The sequence below is a fragment of the Lynx rufus genome, unplaced genomic scaffold (genome assembly GCF_022079265.1).
Source record: "Lynx rufus isolate CCGP_SWC_20201006 ecotype Redwood Valley unplaced genomic scaffold, mLynRuf1.p SCAF_19, whole genome shotgun sequence".
NCBI lineage: Eukaryota > Metazoa > Chordata > Mammalia > Carnivora > Felidae > Lynx > Lynx rufus.
The window spans coordinates 3,025,643-3,041,284 of record NW_025814833.1 but is presented as its reverse complement, the minus strand read 5'-3'; the positions used below and the strand labels follow the sequence as shown (position 1 = coordinate 3,041,284).

Genomic DNA, 15,642 nt, shown 5'->3' with positions numbered 1-15,642 from the left:
TCTTAATACTTTCTTCCACACTTCTCAGTTTCACTCTCTGCTGCTTCATTATTAGTTTTTAGGAAATAACAGATTTCTGTACAATGATTTTTGTATCCCACCACATTACTGAATTCATTTATCAGTTCCAGTAGTTTTTTGTGGGGTCTTTAGAGTTTTCTGTATATAGTATCATGACATCGTCAAATAGTGAAAGTTTTAATTCTTCTTTACTGATTTGATTGCCTTTTATTTCTTTTGGTTGTCTGATTGCTGCAGCTGGAACTTCCAGTACTATTTTGAATAAAAATGGTGAGTGGACATCCTTGTCTTGTTTCTGACCTTAGGGGAAAATCTGAATTTTTCACTATTGACTATGATATTAGCCATGTGTTTTTCATATATGGCCATTATTATGTTGAGATATGTTCCCTCTAGACCTACTTTGTTGAGGGTTTATATTATAAATGCATGTTGTACTTTGTCAAAAGCTTTTTCTGCATCCATTGAAATGATCATATTGTTTTTATCCTTTCTCTTACTGATGTGATGTATCACATTGATTGATTTGTGAATATTGAACTACCCTTGCATTCTAAGAATAAATCCTGGTTGGTCGTAGTGAATGATTTTTTAAAATGTATTGTTGGACTCAGTTTGTTACTATTTTGTTGAGGATTTTCATCTATATTCATCAGAGATATTGGCCTGTAGTGTTCTCTCTCTCACTGTCTCTCTCCCTCTCTCTGGTGTCTTTCTCTGGTGTTGGTATCAGGATGATACTGGCCTGATAGAGTGAATTTCAAAGTTTTCTGTCCTCTTTTATTTTTTGGAATAGTTGAGATGAATAGGTATAAATTCTTCTTTAAATATTTGATAGAATTTGCCTGTGAAGGTGTCTGGTCCTGGACTTTTACTTTTTGAGGGTTTCTTGATTGATTTAATTTCATTGCTAGTAATCTGTTCAAATTTTCTATTTTTCCTTCTTCAGATTTGGTAGACTATATATTTCTAGGAATTTATCTATTTCCTCTAGTTTGTCCAATTGGTTACCATATAGATTTTCATAATATTCTGGTATAATTGTTTGTATTTCTCTGGTATTATTTCTCCTCTTTCATTTTTGATTTTGCTTATTTGAGTCCTCGCTCTGTTTTGTTTTGATGAGTCTGGCTTAAAGTTTATCAATTTTGTTGATCTTCTCAAAGAACCAGCTCCTGGTTTTATTGATCTGTTTTATTGTTTATTTTGTTTCTATATTATGCATTTCTGCTCTAATCTTTATCATATTTTTTCTTCTGCTGGTTTCGGGCTTTGTTTTCTAGCTCCTGTAGGTGTAAGGTTATATTGGTTGTTTGAGATTTTTCTTGCTCCTTGAAGTAGGACTGTATTGCTATAATCTTTCTGCTTAGAACTGCTTTTCCTGCATCCCAAAAATTTAGGACCATTGTATTTTAATTTTCAAAATTTTTTCTTTATCACTACATTTTTGCCATTGTAATTACATGGTGTCTTTGGTATGTATCTGCTTTTGTTGACTTTTTAGGGGTTCTCTATGCCTCCTGGATCTGGATATCTGTTTCCTTCCCCAGATTAGGAATATTTTCAACTATTATTTCTTCAAATAAATTTTCTACCCCCTTTTCTCTCTTTTCTTCTCCTGGGATTCCTATAATATAATTGCTATTACATCTGTTGGAGTCACTGAGTTCCCTACTCATTTTGCATAATTCCTTTTTCTCTTTTTTGTTCAGCTTGGTTACTTTCCATTACTCTGTCTTCTAGGTCACTAATTTGTTCATCTTCTTCTTCCAGCCTGTTGTTCATTCCATCTAGTGTGTTTCTTATTTCATTTATTGAGCGCTTTATCTCTGTTATGTTATTCCTTATCTCTGTGTTAAGGGTCTCACTGGTGTCTTCCATTCTTTTCTCAAGTCCAGTGAGTATCTTTATGGTCATTACTTTAAATTCTCTATATGGCATATTACTTATGTCTATTTCACTTAGATCTCTGGATGTGGCCTTGTTCCATTATTTCATTTGAAACAAATTCCTTTGTCTTCTCATTTTATCTAAGTCTCTGTGTCTATTTCTCTGTTTTAGGAAAGTCAACTATATCTCCTGTGTTTGAGGGTAGTGGTCGTATGAAGAAGAGGTTCTGTAGTGCCTGAAGTATCATGCTCCCTGTTCCCCAGGGCCTGGTGCTTCAGGGAGTGTCCCCAGTGTGTGTTGAGTGTGCTCTGCTATTGTGTCCTCGCCACTTTATCTTTCAGTGCAGTTATCTGTAGAGGCTCTCTTTTCCTCTTGTGGGCAGTTTTTGGTCCCTGGCCTGAATTTGGTGAGTTTTAACCAGGTGTGCTGTGGTCAGTTTGTGAAATGAGAGCTATCATCACTGTTGCTGGAAATGAGGCCCTGCAAAACTCCCGATTTGGTAGACGTGATATTGGCAGGGGTCTGGGCCGGTGTTCTGAGGGAGGGTGCACAACATGCTGGGATTGAGGCAAGCGTTACTGGGAAGGGAAGTTCCACTGAAGCACAGCAGAGGGCGGGGCTTAATGTAAACAACTAGGTAGCAGTTTAAGCTGTGTGCTGGTTCTTGCACATGTCCCTGTGCTTAGGCTGAGGGGCGGGGTGGGGGGGGATGGCACCTCCCACTTACTTTTTTCCCAGAGGGGTCCCTCAGTGAATGCTGACTTTGTGGGACACACTCCAAGATGAGCAAATAACCTTCTTGTTGTGTACTTCTGGCACTCTTCACATGACTGTGTCCACCCTATGTGTCTTTGGACTGTTTGCCTTGCCTTCTCAACAAGAGCAGCCCTAGTGTCCTCTGGGTCTCTCCAATCCCAGGGTGTTGATCTTTAAATAACCAAGCTTTTAGCCCTCCTGGTTGGCAGAACTCACAAAATTTAGCCCCTCTCGCTTTCCAAGCCAATTGCTGTGGGGATTAATCTTCCCTGTTTGGGCTCCCCTGTATGCTAGACTGTCTCTTACCCTTCTCTCTGACTGCAGCTCCTTCCCCACTGTAGCAGCCACAATCCATTTCTCTCTGTCTCTGTATTTCCTGCCTTCTTTGATGTGGTCTCTTCTTTACCTTTAGTTGTGCAGTTTGTTCTGTTAGTCTTGAGGTTGATTTTGGGGGTATTTAGGTTGATTTGATAGTTATCTAGCTGTATTTGTGGGAAGAGGCAAGACTAGGGTCCTTCTATTCTGCCTCCATCTTCTCTCTTAATTTGTATCATATAAAAAGTCATTTTAAGAACTTGATTCCATGAAGATATTTGTGTATGCGTGTGTGCATGTGCACACATGGCTATGCTATGGGTTCTTGCATTTGTAATTTCAGAAATTAAGTGGGAACACTAGTAAAATAACATTTAATGCACCATCATTGGGTGGATGGATGGATGGATGTGTAAGTGTGAGTAACAGGAAATCTGGGAAGGTGAAAGGAAAATGGGGTTTGATGTTGAGCAGAGTGGAAAGTGAATACATCTGATTATTCTCTTCAGTGGGTGATTGAGGAAAAATGTACCTAGTGAGCAATCATGATCTAATGCTGTGGTTACTGAGAAGATGATATAAGGGAATGACTACTGCTTCACTAAAATTATAAGCAACAACGACATGTGAAAATAGTATTAATAGCATAAGTATACCCAAGTGAAATGTGTTTCAATACTACTCATATTATGCAATTCATTGAAAAGCATAAACTAAGACCGCAAATCAGTACAGAATTATCTAAATCCAAAAGTTCAGAAAACCTCTTAGGCTCCCTATAAACTGAAGTTACTGCTCTCAGTCACTCAGACTTATCTGAGTCTGTTTCTTTCAGGCTACCAATTTTTGATTTGGAAAAACTCAAAATTTCATGACTTACAACACCTCATCTTAGGGATGGTGGAAGTGTTCAGTCAGTGCAGCTCAAGCACCAGTTTGAATTAGCTAATGAAGGACCTACAACAACTGAGCTACAGTATGAGGAGATATCTCAACGTGAGCCAGTAAGATATCTCCTTGTTGCTCCATGTTGAAGATTGAGGAGGAAGCCACTGTATTTTTTACTTTTTGTTTTTCCTTTGTTTGATTATTTGTATGTTTTGAGTCATGGTTATTTCAGGGTATTGTATTACTTTTCTAGGGATGCAAAACCAAATATCAGGAACTGGTCAAATTAAGTAACATACCATTTGTTTCCTTACAATCTGAATGATTGAAGTTTATAATTGTGTGTTACATGATTGGGTGAGTCTCAGTGTTGTGAGACATGTATCTTTTATAGGCCATTCTCTTTGACTTAAAATAGCCATGTTTTCACAATATGTACTTATATACTCTACCCTCTGTGAGTGTCTGTGACTCCAAATTTCCCCTTTTTATAAGGACAGCAGCCCTATTGGATGAGGCCTACCCTAATTATTTCATTTAAACATGATTTCCCCAGTAAAGTCTCTATTACCAAATAAGGTCACATTTGAAGGGGGTCAGGAATACAACATATCAATTTTAGGGCACAAAATTCAATCTATAAAAGCCCAGTAGAATTCCAAAATTCACGTCCTAATGTGCGCAATACATTCTTCCTATGTGAATGTCACCAAAAGTCTTCACCGATTTCAGCATCAACACTAAGGAGAAATCTAATCTAAATATCCTGTATCAAATATGGATGCATTTCCAGCTATGATTAATACTCAGGCTATATTCTTGTCCAAGTGAGAATGTGTGAACACAGTCAACAAGTTGTCATCTCCCAAATACAATGGCCAGACAGGCACAAGACAGACATCACTATTCCAAAATCGAGAAATTGGAAAGGAAGACAGGGTTTCATGTGTCAAGAGCAAGCTTGGATCCTAGTAAGAAAAAAAATTTTTTGTTTCAAGTTTTTATTTAAATTCCAGTTATAGTTTATGGTATGTTAGTTTCAGGAGTAGAATTCAGTGATTCATCACTTACATATAACATCCAGTGCTCATTACAGCAAGTGCGCTCCTTGATACCCATGACCCATTTAACCCATCCCCCTACCCACCTTCTTCCAACAACCCTCAGTTTGTTCTCTATAGTCAAGAGTCTGTTTATGGTTTGCTGCTCTTTTTTTTCCCCTTCGTTCGTCTGTTTCATTTCTTAAATTCTACGTATGAGTGAAAATTAAATTACATCATAATGACTCAAAAGTATCCTCTTTGGCTCTAGGCTCTGACCTCTGATGTGAAGTGGCAGCTTCATATTCTTGGCCATTGTAATTAATGGCTTCCCACCCTTTCAGAGCTGCTGCAGTACATTCTTCTGAACACCTTAGGTGGTCCTAACATTTGGAACCCAGGAGATGACATCAGTCTCAGGATGGAGGAGATGACTGTAACCCCTGGCATTGTGACTCTAGGTCTGGAGTGGCAGTGGCAGCCCTGCCAGCCTCTGAACCTTCTTTGGGTTCATTTGCTCCCTTTCTGAAGGATAATGCATGTTCTCAGCCAGATGCATCTGTAGGCCTTTTACTTGCCTGTAGAATCCCAGTAGTCTAACAGTCTTCTTTCATTTTGTCCTGTTTCTCCATCAATACCAGCTGTCCACATTTCTGCCAATATTAAAATTTCAGAATAAAGCACTTGTTTGCTTCTCTTGCAATTAAAGGTGTTAAAGACATCACACAGGAGGGTACTACACCCCCTTTTGACAACCTTATCTCAATTCCTGGCTACTGATACAATGTTTGAGTTTACCCACATTTCACATGCCTAACCTCCTAATTGATGGTTTTCTAGCCACACCTTTGTGCCCCCCCCCTTTTTCTTAAAGGAGGCTATCTGGATAGGGTGAGATGATTGCAAATCATCACATGCTAGTTTCTTTTTGTTTTGTGGTACATTATTTAATTTATGTCTCTCCTCTTGCATTTACTATGAACATCAAGGGGAAACCAAGCCATGCCTTCAACACTGTGCTTAGAAATCTCCTCAGTTTACTGTCCCAGTTTATCATGTAAAAGTCATATTCTTCATAAAATACTAGAACATAGTCCAACTAAATGCTATGCTACTTTTTAACAATGATGGCCATTTTGCAAGTTTCTAATAACATGTTCCTAATTCCCATATGCTATCCTACTAGAAGCACCCTTGATACTCATATTTCTAGAAATATGTTTTTTCATGATTCTATATGTATTCTCTGAGATGATAGAGTCTTTCTCCACAGCTCTACTCTTTTCTTTATGAGCCCTTACCTGAAGTACATTGAATGTCCATATTTCACCCACCAGTCCCTTAAGAAATCTTGGCTTGTTCTTTCATACACCTCAAAACTGCCATCTTTACTCATTACCCAACCACAAAGCCACTCCTACATTATTAATTCTTTGTTACAATTTCACTCTACTTTCAGAACCCAAATCTGTGTTAGTGTGATAGATCTATCATTATAAATTACCATACACTGAGGAGCTTAAAGAACAGAAATGTGTTGTCTTACAGTTCTGGAGGTTAGAAGTCCAAATCAATAGTTGTGGGCCACGTTGATTATTTCTGAGATGTGTGAGGGAAGAATGTATTCCAGGTCTCTCTCCTAAAACTCTTACATGGTTGACTCCCATTGTCTTTTCACATTTTCTTCTGTATATACATATCTCTGTATCTGCCTTTTCCCTTTTTATATAGAAAGCAGTCATTTTGGATTAGGGCCCATGTTAAATATATTTTAACTTGATTGACTCATTATGGACCCTATCTCCAATATGATCCTATTGGAGGTATTGTGAGTTAGGACTACATGTTATGAAGCTGGGGGGACATTATTCAATTCAACCCACCTGCGATATGAAATCAGAACTGTACATGGGAAATTGTGCTGCCTATTCCATGATACTGATTATATAATATCCCATTAGAGAACTAATATGAACTCATTAACCCTTCTCTTACAGCTCTTTGAATGCTGCTTAATTTTGTTATATTTTAATTTTTGTATCTTATCACTGTTAAAGATATTTGATTTCAATCCTTAGAAACTAATTAAGATTTCCTTTAGCAACCAATATTTGATCATTTTAAGAATGACATTTTTACTTTTAAAATAATAAGTAAATGCCCCTATGAAGGATGATATTTTCAACCAAACAAAGAGACAAATCTGGAAAATCTAGAAAAATTGAAAACTTTTTTTTCATATGTAATTTCAGAAATCAGATAGGAACACAAGTAAAGCAATGTTGTATATACACCATGTAGACTATTATAAAGGCTGGGATTGCATGCGTGAATGACAGGTATGAAATCCAAGGTATAGTGAGGAAAAATGGGTGTTGATGTCAAAGACAAGAAGAGGAAGTGAGTACATCTGATTCTTCACTTCAGAAGGTTATTGAATATAAAGGACATCTGGTAAGCATTCATTCTCTAATAGTGTGGTTACCATAAAGACTAATTGAGAGAAAAGGATTTATGGCTTAAATAACAAATTATAAGCAAAAACCCTGGGGAAGTAGTATTAATAAGTCAAACATACCCCATTCAAACTTACTCAACATTACCTTTGTTGTAGAATTCATTGAAAAACTGAAGTGAGAATCCAAACTCAATACAGAAATTGCTAAATCTAAAAGCTCATCCTATCACAGGCTCCCAAGTAACTGGAGTTTCTACTCTAAGTCATTCAGATTTATTCTGTAATCTTTCCTGTAGATAACACAAACTTTCATGACTTACACATTGGTATCATGAGGATGATGGAGGCATCCAGTCAAAGCATCTCAGGCCACACTCAGCTCTGAGCTAGCCAATCAGGGATTTACAGCCACTGACTCACAACCATGGGCCCAATGTGAGTCAATGGGTACTCAGCCTCTGAGATTGAGGGGAGATCTGGTATTATACTTTACCTGCCATTTGCTTCTTTGTTTGATTAGTTGTATGCTTTTACTCATGATAAGGATATGAATCCAGAACTGTGAGTGGACATATATTATGCTAATTACATCAAGTTAGAGCAGAGTTGTACAAATTAATAGTATTAAAATGATTTTCCTTGGGGCGCCTGGGTGGCGCAGTCGGTTAAGCGTCCGACTTCAGCCAGGTCACGATCTCGCGGTCCGTGAGTTCGAGCCCCGCGTCAGGCTCTGGGCTGATGGCTCAGAGCCTGGAGCCTGTTTCCGATTCTGTGTCTCCCTCTCTCTCTGCCCCTCCCCCGTTCATGCTCTGTCTCTCTCTGTCCCAAAAAAAATAAACGTTGAAAAAAAATTAAAAAAAAAATAAAATGATTTTCCTTGATACTGACCATGTATTTTAATTTAGGCTATTTGAATGCTCAGGGTATTTGTTTTGTTCTGTTCTGTTTTTTACCTCTAACTACATTGGCCTGATAAAATAAGACCCATAACAATAAATAGTCAGATTTTCATGATGTGGTGCTTGAAAGACTAGAATCTGTATGAAAACTTTACTTTTTTCTATTGGGAAAAGAAGATGCCAAGGAAAATTCTATTCCCAGCCCTTAGCTTAGTGAGGGGAAAAAAGGTCTCTGAGAATTTGCAATAGCATGACTATTTTGTATGGTCCTGGTGTTCAAATTAACACTGTCAGCATGATCCAAATAATTCCTGGTGGCAACCCAGTCAAATGGCAAATGTACAACTAATCCTTTCTGGAGGGGTTTGGTCTTAATTAAGGCTTTTGCAAGATTCCTGCAGATAAACTCCTTCATTACAAGCACATAATCTAAAAATAAGCCTCCATTGGGAAAAAATGAACAAGAAACCAGAATGGATACCACCACAGAATTATTACCAAATTTCAACATAAAAAATAAATGTGTCACACATACATACACACACGTACCACACGCAAACACATATATGCACATATATATGACAGAACATATAACATAAGGAAGAAACAGCTCATTGTCAAAAAATGCTAAATGAGTGTTTTGGACTTAATCATTATAACCACTAGAACAAAACATTAAAGAAATTTTACACAACAAAGGATACATACCTAGGTAGAGAATTGGTGAACTAGAAGATAGGTTACAGAAATAATACAGAACACCTTATAGAAAGATAAAAAGAGAAATGTGAACCCATTGTAGTAAAGCTATGATGTAAACATAGAGAACATAATAGCAGACAAAAGGGCACAATGCCTAAAAACAGAAAACCAAATAGTGTGATAGCATACCTCTTTTCATCAAGAAATGGAAGCCAGGGGCACCTGGGTAGCTCAATTGGTTGAGTGTCTGACTCTTGATTTTGGCTATAGGTCATGATCCCAGGGTTGTGGGGTCAAGTCCCGTGTTGGGCTCCACACTGAACATGGAGCCTGCTTAAGATTCATTCTCTCTCTCTCTCTCTCTCACTCTCTCTCACTCTCTCTCTCTCTCTCCCAAAAATAAAAAATAAAAACATTTAAAATAAAAAAAAAATGGAAGCCAAAAGCAAGTGCTGAGAGAAAAACCTACAGTTGCCTACCTGGCCAGAGTACCATTTGATAATGAGGCTGTGATAGACATGAATATGGGCCACCCTGAACCACCTCCAAAGATAGACTCTCTGCTTCAGCTGCTTAGAGTGCAGTTGAAAGTCCCCAGCCATTAGCCTTTTCAGTCATTACCTCCCCTACAGAGAGCTGGCATGCCCAAGCCTAGGGACTTCCTCTGATAGCCACATCTCATGTTGATCAAGGAACGTTGATTAATATATGTCTGGTCCCTTCCCCATCTATTAATCCTGATTAATTGTCCTGCACACTGAATACTGTTTCAATTCTGGCTCCCTTAAGATCTTAACTCCAAAATACAGACACATGAGAAAAGTCCCATTTGTATATTTAAAGGAACTTCTCAAGAATGCTATTTGGGAAAATGGAAGATGATCTGAGATACAAATAGAAATGGTAATTGAATTAGCCAATAGGGGTAAATGACAAACAGTGCTTATATAAAACAGTGGTAGTCATGATTACAGCTACTTTGATAATTGGAGTACACAACATAACTACTAACAAGAGTACATCACTTGGATAATGGGAGTGTGCAATGAAAGCAGCCCATATCCCACTCTTCACTGGCTTCTCCAGTGGAGGACTTGGAGCCCCTGTGCCATAGCCACTAGCCCAAAGAGTGGGGAGATGACCTGGCATGAGCCAGTAAGAACATTTCTGGAATATCACCTATGGAGATGGAGGAGGGAATTGATGTGGTTATTTCCCTGGACTCTGTTTGTTTGCTAGCTTCCTGGTAATCAGGATGACTTAATGATAGGAATCTGGAGAAAATGACATATTTCTTGTGTCTTTCATCAAATTAAGGAAGATTTGATTGCTAATATCTCAAGTGTGACTTTTGTATCCTCATTTGTAAATGGGAGTGTTCTGAAATCTGTTTAGTAAGTCTCCTTCACTCCCTTAATCATATTTTAATTTCTAGTAATAAAAATTATGCATTTTCCATTAATAATCGGATTCCTTTTTATTAGCAATAGCATCTTGTTGTAGACTTTAAGTCTAAAGTTCTCTCTTGGCCAGCAAGAGAGTGGGACACAGGATGAAAAGCGAGAGACTGCTAATGTCCGGGAAAAGCAAGAGCCCCAAATAAGGGTCTTTGCCCTGTATTTATTAAGATCAGAAGGCTTACAAATGTGATGGGCGTGCACAAAGAGACAATGAACCGGTTAACATTAACTCATGGGCATGAGGAAAAGGGGTTTTTGAAGATATAGGGTGTTTGTGGCTTGGGTCAATATAAAACAAAATCCTGGTGCAGGCAGATGGGCAGATGGTTGTTAACAGCAGACAGGAGGTGCGTCTGTTTATCTTAGCTAGCCTAGGGGATAAGACAGGGGAATAACCTCAGGGTTAACAAGCACCTTTTCTTTTGCTAATCAACTCCACTCTGGGCAGCTTCACCTGCAGTGCAGTGGTCTATAACCCTATTTACCTGTTTGCCTAACTTGGTCCTTCCGTCTTGTGAAAGCAGCTTTCTGCTATGGTACTAAATTGGGGGGCACTTTTGCCCTAAATGCCTAATCTTGCTTACCTCATATACCTTTGCATTGGGGACCTTTGCCCCTCCCTCTCTATTCTGGGGGCCCTGGCTCCTCCCTACTTTATTCTGGGGGGGTCTTACCTTGTTTACCCAAACTTGGGTGAGAGCATCCTATGGCTTTGTAATTCTTTATGCCTTGTTAACCCACTGGTGTAAGCCCAGGGAATTCCCAAGCTTATTCCTCACAGCATCTGCTGTTCCTTAAAGTTCTCACAGAAAACACCCCTGGAAGCCTTGCCATTTTGACAATAGCTTATTGATTGCCTGCATTTCTTTGATGCTTCTTAACTCTTTTTTTTTTTCATTTAATTTCTGTAATTTATTTTTACATGAGTACATGCAAAGTTGTTTTTGGCATGCATCTCATGGATTATTGAAAAGAATATGTGGGAGAGCCTGGTGCTTGGGTGGCTCAGTTGATTAAGCATTCAACTTTGGCTCAGGTCATGATCTCATGGCTGGTGAATTCGAGCCCTGTATCAGGCTCTGTGCTGACAGCTCAGAGCCTGGACCCTGTTTCAGATTCTGTGTCTCCCTCTCTCTCTTCCCCTCCCCTGCTCATGCTGTCTCTTTCTGTCTCAAAAATAAAAGTAAACATTAAGAATTTTTTTTTAATTTAAAAGAAAAGAGTATGTGTCCACCAAACATTGAGTCATGTAGCCTGGGTCTTACCTGAATTAGGATGAGGGAGTGGTAGTTCAGGTGGGGCTACTGGCTTGCAGCCTGTCTGCATATCCCACCCCCATGACAACTTTCTTCTGTTCCTCACTTATGGAAGTCGTCACCAAATTTTTTCACCTAAAAATTTTTTTCACCTAAAAGGGACTGTGCATCTTTTACCAAGACTATATGGATATGGTTGGAAGTCCTGAGATGGTTGTGCTTTCACATGGCTTTCTAATATCTAGGTATTCTTGGTACAAGATATGGGAAGGTCTATCCCTTAGGTTTCATTGAGTGATTACCCTTGATTTCTTGGGCATTGGCTTCAGTGACAAACCGAAACCATATCACTATTTCATATTTGAACAGGCCAGCACTGTGAAGGCACTTTTGCGGCATCTGGGGCTCCAGAACCACAGGACCAACATTTTGTCTCATGATTATAGAGCTATCATTGTTCAGGAGCTGCTATATAGTTTTGAGCAGAATTGATCTTGTCAGCTTACCATGAAGAGTCCTGTCTGTCAAATGGAGGTATATTTCCAGAGACTCACCATCCTCTACTTCTCTGAAAGCTTCTCAAAGATGGAGGCATCCTGTCACCCGTTCTCACATAATTGAACTTCTTTGTATTCTCCTGAGGTCTTACCCTAGTCTTTGGACCATACACTCGATTCTCTGAGAATGAACTGTGGGACATGTGGGCAGGGATATGCAACAATTATGGGAACTTAGTTATCAACCAGAGGAAGAAGTTTAGAAAACAGTGTGTAGGAGCTCTTGCTTCTGTAACCATTCCCATTCATCTTATCTATGGGCCATTGGATTCTGTGAATCCCTATCGAGAGTTTTTGGAAGTATACAGATAAATGCTGTTGCAGTCCAGTGTCCATCCTGGATGACCACATTAGGCACTATCCACAGCTTGAGGATCACATGGGCTTCTTGAATGCATATTTGGTCTTCATCAGCTCCTTCTGAGCTGGTAAGAGTAGCTTCCTTGTATTACCTCTCCTACTCCCTTACCTGTCATATATTCCACCTAGGAAGAAGTGCCCAAAGAGGTCTTGGCCACCAAACACTATTCTCTCACAAAACTCCACCTAACTTACACTGGTGATCAGCATTTAGTAAAAGCCCTGCAGAAACTCCAACTGAGAGTGACCTAATAGTGCACCTCCCATTCTTCTAACATCTGAATGAGTGTATCCATTTGCCTTTGTTTTGGTGCTATTAGGAGATTCTGATGAGCACTAACACTCACTGATACAGAAAGACAGAGAGACATTCTTAAAAATCTTTTCAACACTTTTTAACACACTTTCTGAAATATTTAGAAATGCTAATTTCTGGCCCATCCTTGATTGGAATCATATGGTAAAGAATGAAGAGAGTCATTCCTTGAATGGCTTTAAGGGTACATGCCTTTTTTTAAATGTTTATTTTTGAGAGAGAGAGAGAGAGAGAGAGAGAGAGAGAGAAACAGCAAGAGTGGGAGAGGGGCAGAGAGAGAGGGAGACACAGAATCTGAAGCAGGCTCCAGCCTCTAAGCTGTCAGCACAGAGCCCTACACAGGGCTCCAACTTGTGAACTGAGATCACAACCTGAGCCAAAGTCAGACACTTAAGTGACTGAGCCACCCAGTTGCCCTGCTTACATACTTTAAGTTATCTGAGCAACATAGCTTGTAAATTTGGATTTCATTTCACTGGCCGCTTTTAATTATAGACATTTTGTTAAAATATGTTTGGGTTTGAATAATGCAGCATTTTATGTATACTTTAAAATTATGATTTACCTATACATATTATGTATTTTTATAAGGATACTAAACCAGCAGATACTCTGGCAGCATAGTGAAATTTGTTTCCTTTGTTTTCCTTTTCCTATAGATACATACTGAGTTTCTACCTTCCAATAACTGTGGAAGGGAAACACATTGTAGGATATCAATCCTTTGAAATTTATTACAACTTTTATTAAAACCCAGTATTTCATTACGTATGTGAAGTGTTCCACCAGAACTTGTAAAATAAGTTGTAAATAACTATTTAAATGTAGAAACCAGTAAAGAATGTCACTCTGAGCCAAACAATGAGATAAAAGCTAGGTAAGCCACAGACATCCAACTTTTCCTTTAGCTCATTAGAATAGAGATAGGGGCACCTGGATGGATCAGTCAATTAAGCATCGCACTCTTGGTTTTGGCTGAGGTCATGATCTCATGACTGCTGAGTTCAAGCCCTGCATCGGGCTCTGCACTGACAGCCTGGAACCTGCTTGGGGTTCTGCCTCTCCCACTCTCTCTCCCCTACCACACCCACATGCTCTCTCTCTCTCTAAAAATAAATAAACATGAAAAAAAACCTTTTAAAGAAGAGAGATAAGGCCAAAGTGATTTGACAAAAAGAGTTGCTGCATAAAAATCCAAGAAATACTTTCATAAAATCAAGTGCAACAAATCCTTGTGAATGGTGCCCAGAAGTTGCCAAATAATATTGGGAAGAAAATTTTGGAAGCCAGAGGCTCACACAGAGCCATTTGACTCTACAGAGAAAGAAGTGTGGACCATTCAGAAAAATATAATTCCATTTTACCAAGTCACTTAATTTGTATCAACATATGCTAATTGTTGCTACTTCAAAATGCCCATGTTTGTCAATATGACTTACAGATGTTTTTCAAGGTTCATGTATATTGTTCTCATACATACTGTATTATGTAAAAAGTCATTTTCTTACTTTTAATATTTTAATATATTTCTTCTTTTTAAAATTTTAATTCCAGTAGTTAATGTTCAGTGTTATATGAGTTTCAGGTGTAAAGTAGAGTGATTCAACAATTCCATACATTACTCAGTGCTTATGACAAGTGCACTACCTAATCCCCATCACCTATTTCACACATCTCCCCATCAACCTCCCCTCTAGTAACTATCAGTTTGTTCTCAATAGTTAAGAATCTATTTCTTGGCTTGTTTCTTTCTCTTTTTTACATTTTCTCCTTTGTTTTATTTTTTTAAATTCCACATGTGAGTGAAATCATATACTATTTGTCTTTCTTTGACTTATTTCATTTAGCATAATATACTCTAGCTCCATCCATATCATTGCAAATGGAAAGATTTCATTCTTTTTAATGGGTGAATAATACTTCAGTGATTGTGTGTGTAAGAGTGTGTGTGTGTGTGTGTGTGTGTGTGTGTACCACATCTTTTTTGTCCATTCATCAATTGATGAACATGGGCTGATTACATAATTTGGGAATGTTAAATAATGCTGCTGTAAACATAGGGGTCCATGTATCCCTCTGAATTAGTGTCTGTATATACTTTCAGTATATTTCTAGTGGTGCCATTATGGGAAGGTAGAGTAGTTCTATTTTTAACATTTTGAGGAACCTCCATATTATCTTTCACAGTGGCTGCACCAGTTTTGCATTCCCATCAACAGTGCACAAGGGTTCCTTTTTCTCAACATCCTTGCCAACACTTGTTCTTTCTTGCATTTTTTATTTTAGCCATTTTGAAGGTGTGAGGTGGTATCTCATAGTTTTGATTTGCACTTGCCTGATGATGGATGAAGTTGAGCGTATTTCCATGTCTGTTGGCCTTCTGTAGCTCTTCTTTGGAGAAGTGTCTGTTCGTGTCTTCTGCCTATTTTTTAATTGGATTATTTGTGTTTTTTTTATGTTAAGTTGTATAAGTTTTTTTATGTTTTAGATACAAACCAGTTATCAGATATGTTATTTACAAATATCTTCTTCCATTCGAAAGGTTGCCTGTGGGTTTTGTTGATTGTTATATTTGCTCTGTAAAAGCTTTTTTATTTTGATGTGGTCCCAATAGTTTATTTTTGCCTTAGTTTCTCTTGCCTCAGGAGACATGTATAGAAAAACGTTGCTACCTATGATCTCATAGAAATTACTGCCTGTGCACTCTTCTAGGATTTTTGTGGT

At 38.3% G+C, this 15,642-nt stretch overlaps 1 pseudogene; it reads left to right on the top strand.

Moving 5' to 3' along the window:
• The first annotated feature begins 2,355 nt into the window (after positions 1 to 2,355).
• LOC124514058 (mesoderm-specific transcript homolog protein-like) lies at positions 2,356 to 12,666 on the top strand (annotated as a pseudogene).
• Positions 12,667 to 15,642: the final 2,976 nt, after the last annotated feature.